Source organism: Tachysurus fulvidraco, chromosome 19, assembly GCF_022655615.1.
Source record: "Tachysurus fulvidraco isolate hzauxx_2018 chromosome 19, HZAU_PFXX_2.0, whole genome shotgun sequence".
In the NCBI taxonomy this organism is placed as follows: domain Eukaryota; kingdom Metazoa; phylum Chordata; class Actinopteri; order Siluriformes; family Bagridae; genus Tachysurus; species Tachysurus fulvidraco.
Genome location: NC_062536.1, coordinates 1098100 through 1106332, shown reverse-complemented (window position 1 = coordinate 1106332; position 8233 = coordinate 1098100). Strand labels below are relative to the sequence as shown.

Here is an 8233-nt window from a genome sequence, read left to right as displayed (position 1 = left end):
GTAAGTTGACATGTTCAAATGAAGAGGAGAATATTTTTTTTGGACTATTAAATTGAAGGATAAAACTACAAGAGACATTTAAATTGAATAAGTCAAATCACAAGAAAATATTCAAGTTTATTTGATTATTTAAAGACTATAAAAAACTTGTGTGTTAAATTTGAACGTTGATTGTTGAAGATTTATCTTGGGCATTTAAAAAGTCATACACAAAGAGTACAGTTAACTTTATTACTGTTTGAAAACACTGAAATTTCTGATCTATTACAAGGGAAATATTTAAATGTTAAAAGTGTTTACAGTTGTGCATTTGTGTTGATTCTCCTTGCTAATATTTTGAGTGCTTACATTTTAGAGGTCTGATGGAAATGGTATCACTTATGGCTTAAGTTGCCCAGTTTAAAGAAGTAAACAACATTAAAGAGGCCATGGAAAACCCACTTGAAAAGGAAGTAGAACCAGTTGAGGAGATGCCACTTCCAGCTGAAGAAATAAGTAACCCACCAGTGCAACAGATCAGAGCAAGCTCACGTGAAAGAAGCTTAACAGAGAAAGGTCGAGAGATGCATGAGCTCGAAGCAAAGAAACAGGAAAAGTCCTTCCATAAGACATATGAGTCCTGGAAGCAGGCTGCAAGAGAGGCTAGATCAAATTTGAAAACATTCTGTACACGTGAAGACCTGGATCAAATACAGCAGGACATTCAAGGCAGACATGATTCAGTCTATCAGCGTTATGAACCGATTCTGCGTAACCACACTACTACTCCAGACATTGTTAAACGTATGGATGCCTGTGCTGCACTAACTGCAGAGATCACTGATCTTGTCAGTAAACGACTGGAAACATTTAATGAAAGTTACAACGAAGAACTTGTGAAGGAAAGAGTAAGGAGTTGTTTTTCTGATAAACTGATTAATCTTATTTTTCTGGAACATGTTAGGGACAAACCAACAACTGAGAGTCATAGCCACATGTCTTGGCTTTCACCAAAAAAAATTTCAAGTCAAAAGACCCAAAAATGGATTTTATATGAATATTTTTCTACGGCCCTGGTCGTCGGGTGCAGCGTTTTTGTGTACTTGTTTACTGTATAACTTTGAAATAAAAGGCTGCAGGCTCAGTCTGACAAGCCATAAATAAGCCTAGACTCTCTCTCTATCACTCTGGTGTGAAAACAGGCCTGTAACTTGACACCCTGAGCTGTGAGAGGGACAAAAGGTCAGGGATTACGCAAGAATGCGCATCCAGTTCACGCAGACACAGGCAAAGAACATACGTATGTCATATACCGTTGGAATCGTCTGCTTATTGGCTAAACGGCTGTATAGGTCCCAGCCCATTTCATTGCTATTGGAAGGAGTAATTGTCAGTCAAAGGCGGGTTCCCAAAAATGAGGTCATGCCATCATTGGCTTCTCAGCCGTCTATCTCTGCCATACAAGCACCGATTGGCTCAAATGAGGGCTTATTTGATTCGTTAGGACCTGGGCTATAAATATGACATAGACTTTGAATTTTTGAATATCCCAATTAGGAGTTAGAGCGGCAAAACGAGATGATGGCGCACTTCTGTTTCCAGTTTTCAGAACACTAACGGAATATTTGCGGCGCGACCAGAGCGTTTTGGATTAAAAGGCCTAACCTGTGTGGATTTTTGTGGATTATTTGTGTTGGAATATATTACCCCAGTGAAGAAAGAGACGCGTCTAAATGTAAGGGAAAAACCGGTATAGCGCCACCTAGGTCAGTTTTGTCCGAAATAGCAACAACATGAAAGCCTCTTGACTTTAATCTTGAAGCAAAACCAGCTGGATGTGTACTCGGCATTCAATGGTCAACAAAGGATGACACATTCAGTTTCAGCATCGACCTTAAGGATCAACCATTGACTTGCCGTGGTATTCTGTCTGTTATAGCCTCTCTATACGACCCTCTTGGGTTTGTCGCCCCATTTATTCTACAGGGAAAGTGTATCCTACAAGAACTGTGTCGTAGAGGTACTGAATGGGACAACGAACTTCCTGATGACTTGCGTCCTCAATGGGTGGATTGGAAAAACGATCTTCTGAAACTCAAGGAAGTATTGATACCAAGATGTTATCACCCACATACCTTCAGTGACATAGTCAGAACAGAGTTACACCACTTCTCTGACGCGAGTAATGTAGGATATGGTGCTTGTTCCTACCTCCGCTTCAAAAATGACAAGAGTGAAGTCCACTGCAGTCTGGTGATGGCTAAAGCCAGGGTCTCACCTACAAAGGTCATAAGCATTCCCAGGTTAGAACTCTCAGCCGCTGTCATATCTGCCAGAATGAGTGTCATGCTAAAAAATTAGCTGGAAATGAAGATTGACAAAGAGTTCTTCTGGACAGAATCGCAGGTCGTTTTAGCATACATTAACAACGAAGCCCGTAGGTTTCATGTTTTTGTCGCAAATCGAGTGCAGCTGATACGAGATGTCACAGATCCTAGTCAGTGGTGTTACGTAAATACAACAGATAACCCTGCTGATTATGCATCTAGAGGGCTTAATGCGTCTGCCATCTCTACATCAATGTGGTTATCAGGACCCAAATTCCTGTGGGAACAGGAAGTAAATGCAACACCATACACACCTGTGAACCTGCTTGTCGGTGATCCTGAAGTTAAATTAGTCCGAACCTTTGTGACCTCAGTCAGAGACGGAGCAGACATCCCCAGTCGCTTGTCGATTCTCTTCTTGGTCTATGCTTCTAAGGGTGGTTGCAAGAATAAACAGATTGGGCCACAAACAGATGTACAACGGTGATCATGTGGCAGTTGAAGAACGTGAGAGAGCTGCTAAGGTGGTCATCAAGCTTGTACAGCAGCAAGCATTCTCAAAAGCAATGCAAATAATTGAAAGAGGAGAAGCTCTACCAAATTCAAGCGCACTGTACCCTCTGGATCCTATTTTGGACAATGGCATCCTCCGTGTTGGTGGGAGGCTAAAACAGTCATCACTCAGAACGCTGTTCTATGAAGCAATGGCCATTGTAAACAGCCGCCCTCTAACGGTAGATGGGATTAATGATCCAAATTCACTCGAACCATTGACCCCCAACCATCTGACAATGATGAAGTCTGATGTTGCTCTTCCACCTCCAGGAAAGTTTGTAAAACAAGATGTGTATGCCACTAAAAGATGGCGCAGAGTTCAATACCTAATTGAACAATTTTGGAGTCGTTGGAAGAAGGAATACCATCTCAACATTGCAGCACGTCAGAAATGGCATATTCCTCACCGTAACCTTCAAGGGAATGATGTTGTAATCATCAAAGACGATATGCTTCCCAGAGGTCAGTGGCAATTAGGCCGAGTGGTGGAAACCAGTGAAGGAAGTGATGGTCTTGTAAGGCGAGTCAAGTTGCAGTTAGGGGAGCAAAAACAAAATCAACGCTCCAAGCCTACAGTCATTGAAAGGCCCATCCAAAAATTGGTCGTACTTATTGAAAATGAGTAATCAGCGACTGCTTTGTGATACCATTGCATCAGACCATGTAATTAAGTTCTATAAAACCTAACATTTTAGACTTCACATGCATATAAACTGTTTGAAGGCGGTCATATTGATGTTCAGAAATCATGTTCTGATTCATTCACAGTTTGTTCTGTTCTTTCATCATCTCATAATTGGTGGGAGTGTAAATGACCGCAAAAAATATGTATATGTGTGTGTGTCACTTTAAATGTGTTGTGTGCGCGCACGCACCCTCTCTACGTAACGTAAGCTGTAACGCAGGTAGAAGAAAGAGGTGCGGACGAAGAGCACATCGTGGTTCTCACATGGTGTTTACAAAAGTTTGAAATATATATTGTAAAGTGTGGATGCACTTTACGTTTTGGTTCATTTAGTACCCTTTGGCAAGCGGAGTGAGGTATGTGTCTTTATTGTGTGTTTTGCATGTTGTATTTTAAAGTGATATATGTAATAATTTATTTGCCTTTTGGGTATCTGTAAATGTGTATTTGTTTAAGTAATCTGTCATTTGTACATATGTTTTTTATTTATTTATGAGTATATTGTTTCTTTATGTAGTTTCACAGTGCTACAACACAACGTTTCTCGAAGTCACGGTTAATGGCGCTCAAAGCGAGCAAAATAAAGAAGATTAAGCACCCGTCGAAACTCTCTGTCCCGTTTGTCGACGCCAAGGGGCTGCTACAGCCTAGCGAGTCCTAGCATAGCGTATCATAACAGACTAGCAAGACCTAGCATAACATAATGCCTAGCGAGGCATGGCATAACGTATCATTACAGCCTAGTGAGTCCTAGGGGGAGCATAACTGATGCTGAGCGTAACTGAACAAACCATGCTCTGGAAGCGTAACTGATGACCCTTAAAGCCATAATGCGCTTACGCCCCGGGTCCCTAATATATCCTTTGCACTTATGCCTTGGTGCCTTTCTGTTCGGCCACCCATAGAGCACCGTGTCATTCGGACTAATCACTACAGAACGTGCTCATGAATAAGCAGTGAAACGGTCACCCCAGACTAATAGGGTGCCTTGGTGGGTATCTATATTAAGATATTACGTTTTGCTTATTTTATTGAGGTTAACAGTTAAAGTTTTTTAACCTCTGCCCACCAGGATCATGCGTCTAGTGGAGATGGCTTCCAACAAGGTGTCTGAGTTCGACACTGGCTGGGTTAGGATTAGGGGGAAAAAATGTGGTCCTGGGAATGACTCACTTTCAGCCACCACCATCATGGCGAACAAAAAATATCACTTACTCTGAGTTAGGAAATGCTCTTTAGGCTGGGGTAAAATCTCTTTATGAGCACTAATACCCAAAATAGGGTTTTAATTAAAATTAGGGTTCGGGATTTAGGTTTCGAGGTCGGTCTAAATTAGGGTTCCGACCTCAGACGACACTTGGGTTACGTTTAGGGCTAAAAGTTAGGTTTAGGGTTCGAAAAATTAGGGTTATGAATGCACTTTAAATCTCTGGTTATGTTTAGGGCTGGGAATTAGGTTTAGGGTTCTAAAAACTACAGTTAGGTTTTAGGGTTAGGTTTAGGGTTCTAAATATTAAGGCTAGGAACACGGTTATGTTTAGGGTTAATAAAGGAAACCTGCGGTTACTGTATGTTTAGGGTTCAGGAATGGATAACACACTAAATGCTATTTAGGGCTAAGGGTACAGACAAAAATTAAAGCCCCCTTTAGCTTAACGAAATCCTAAATAGTGAGACACGTCATCAGTAGTAAACCATAGAATCACAGGGTGTTTCGGCCTTTCATTACTATACACCCTCATCCATGGCGGCCAGCCGTAGGTCGATCACTCCTCGGCTCGTGTCCCATAGCCAATTTAATAAATAACATAACATATCATAACAGCCTAGCGAGTCCTAGCATAGCGTATCATAACAGACTAGAAAGACCTAGCATAACATAACGCCTAGCAAGGCATGGCATAACGTATCATAACAGCCTAGCGAGTCCTAGCATAACGCATCATAACAGCCTAGCGAGTCCTAGCATAACATATCATAACAGCCTAGCGAGTCCTAGCATAACGTATCATAACAGCCTAGTGAGGCATAGCATAACGTATCCTAACAGCCTAGCGAGGCATGGCATAACGTATCATAACAGCCAACAAGGCATAACATAATGTATCATAACAGCCTAGCGAGGCATAACATAGCGTAACATAACATAACATGGCCTAGCAAGGCATAGCATACCTGGCATAACATAACCTAGCATGACATAACGGGCTAGCATAGCAAGGCATATCGAGGCATGGCATTGCCTAGCATGAGGTAACTTAGCCTAGCATAGCAAGCATGGCATGACCCATCGTGATGTGCATAGCAAAGCATAGCATACCTTATCTTATAACATAGCGTGACATACAATAACATAACCTAACATAGCATAACAACATAGCATAGCGAAGCATAGCCTAACGTAGCATATCATAACAGACTGTACAACACACCAGACTGGCCTGCCACTCGGACCTCACTTTCAGCCACCACCATCATGGTGAACAAAAAAATATCACTTATTCTGAGTTAGGAAACGCTCTTTAGGCTGGGGTAAAATCTCTTTATGAGCCCTAATACCCAAAACAGGGTTTTAATTAAAATTAGGGTTCGGGATTTAGGGTTCGAGGTCGGTCTAAATTAGGGTTCCGACCTCAGACGACACTTGGGTTACGTTTAGGGCTAAAAGTTAGGTTTTAATGAATTCATTTAATAAGATAAATAATCATTTTTGAAGAACAATCATATTAATTTATATATTAATATAAATGTTTATATTAAAGTCCTATTTGATTAAATGATTGTTTTTAAAGACCTATTTACAATAATAATGGTGTTAGAGCTACACATTACTCTAAAAATGATACCATAACCAATTGAATAAATAATTTATTTATTAAGATAAATTATTATATTTAAAGACCTATTTATTTAGATGATTGTTTTTAAAGTCCTTTTTAAAATAATGATGTTAACAATGGTGTTAGAGCTAGGGTTAGGGTTAGAATTAAGGATGTTTAGTTAAAGGAACACGTCATTTTGATGCACTGGCCTAAAGAACCCCAAATAGGGAACTAGTACATAAAAGAAAACATGAGAAAAAGAAGAAAAAACAGTTATGGTTAAATTAACTATGGTTATGGTTAGGTTAAGTTTAGGGTTCATACATACCAAAACCTCCAGAAATCCTACATAACCAAAGAACAAAAACACCTAAAAAATAGGTTATGATTAGGTTAAGGGCTGAAGTAAGGGTTCTAGAAAAACAGAAACCGGTTATGATTACGTTTAAGGAGCGGAATACAGGTTCCATAGACAGGAAATGGTTATGGTTAGACTAGAGTTGTTGTAAACCTTTAGCGTCTACCCAAGTTAGGGTTCATACATCCCAGAACATCCAGAAATCCTACACGATCACCTAAGGAAATCGGTTATGGTTAGGTTAAGGGCTGAAGTAAGGATTCTAGAGAACAAAAACCGGTTATGGTTAGGTTTGAGGGCCAAAATCTAAAAAAGGAGCCACTTTTAATAAAATGGTTATGGTTAGGTTAAGTTTATGGTAAACATTTCATGTCCACCTACCATAGATGCTTATCAAAAAAAGGAAAAGAGTGGGAGGAAAACCTAGATTAAAACTCAAAAGACATACTTGAGAATCCTACTCTAGACAAGGGATAAGATCTAAAAACAAATGAACCCAAAGGTGGGAAATTATTATGGCTTGGTCAACCTGTATGGCCCTCCATGGTCTTTAAGTGCTAAAATGTTTATAAGTGCCATCTATCAAACTCCATCACCAAAGGTGATCACTCCAAAGATCAATCACGCCATCACATCACTTCAAGAAACAGTGCTAAGATTGTGACATGAAAGGATCTCCTACCCCAACCCCATTCCCGATCCTCGCTGTTAAACCCCTCGGGCAAAATGTAGCCGGATCCCTTATCCACAAGGGTTAGGGTTTCTTTCCCCAGCAGACCATAAAAAATTTGCTTCTAACTCCAAAATAATCAAATGAGACAAGTCTCTAGAAACAGAGTGTATTACTAACGGTGTATTTTGATTCTGAAGATTGATGTTATAAATATATTGTTTTAATCATGCCTGCAATGTATTGTCCGTTTCCCCCATATATTTACAGTTACAATGAGTACAAGTAATCAAATAAACGCTCTTAGTCAACAAAGTTTGTAACAGACAAGACATTACCTGTTTCTTTTATTGTATTATTTTGCTCCTTTATGCTTGGTGATCTCTTAGGGGTAGCTGCAAGCAGGGTTGTAGTACCTCTAGGAGCAGCTTGAGGGCGCTAGTGCCGGGAGGTAACCAGCATATAAGCTGGGCTACCATAGAAGAAGTAAATTTGTTTGTTAGAGGGAAGCCTCATGGTTTCTACTCAAGCTACCTTTGTGGGTAAAAATGTTAGGAGTGGAGTAACTGCCATACAACGTGCACCTGGTTATCCTTATGTGACAATCACAGTTGCTCTTACCTTGAGTGCAGGTATCCTTCAAAGTCACTTAGTCTTCTAACAAAGAATCCTCTTCAAGTTCTTCTACCTAATCTATTATTTGAATCTTTTTAGATGAAAGAGTCAGACTTAGACCTTCTTGTCTTTTCAGGATCCTCACAATGGGAGGCCTTATTAAAAGTACTGTAATACAAATAAGTGTGTGTAATATATCTAAAGTAAAAGAAAATTACAAAC

The 8233-nt window shown here is 40.0% G+C and overlaps 1 pseudogene; it reads left to right on the top strand.

Moving 5' to 3' along the window:
- The first annotated feature begins 428 nt into the window (after positions 1–428).
- Positions 429–2793, top strand: LOC125139494 (annotated as a pseudogene).
- Positions 2794–8233: the final 5440 nt, after the last annotated feature.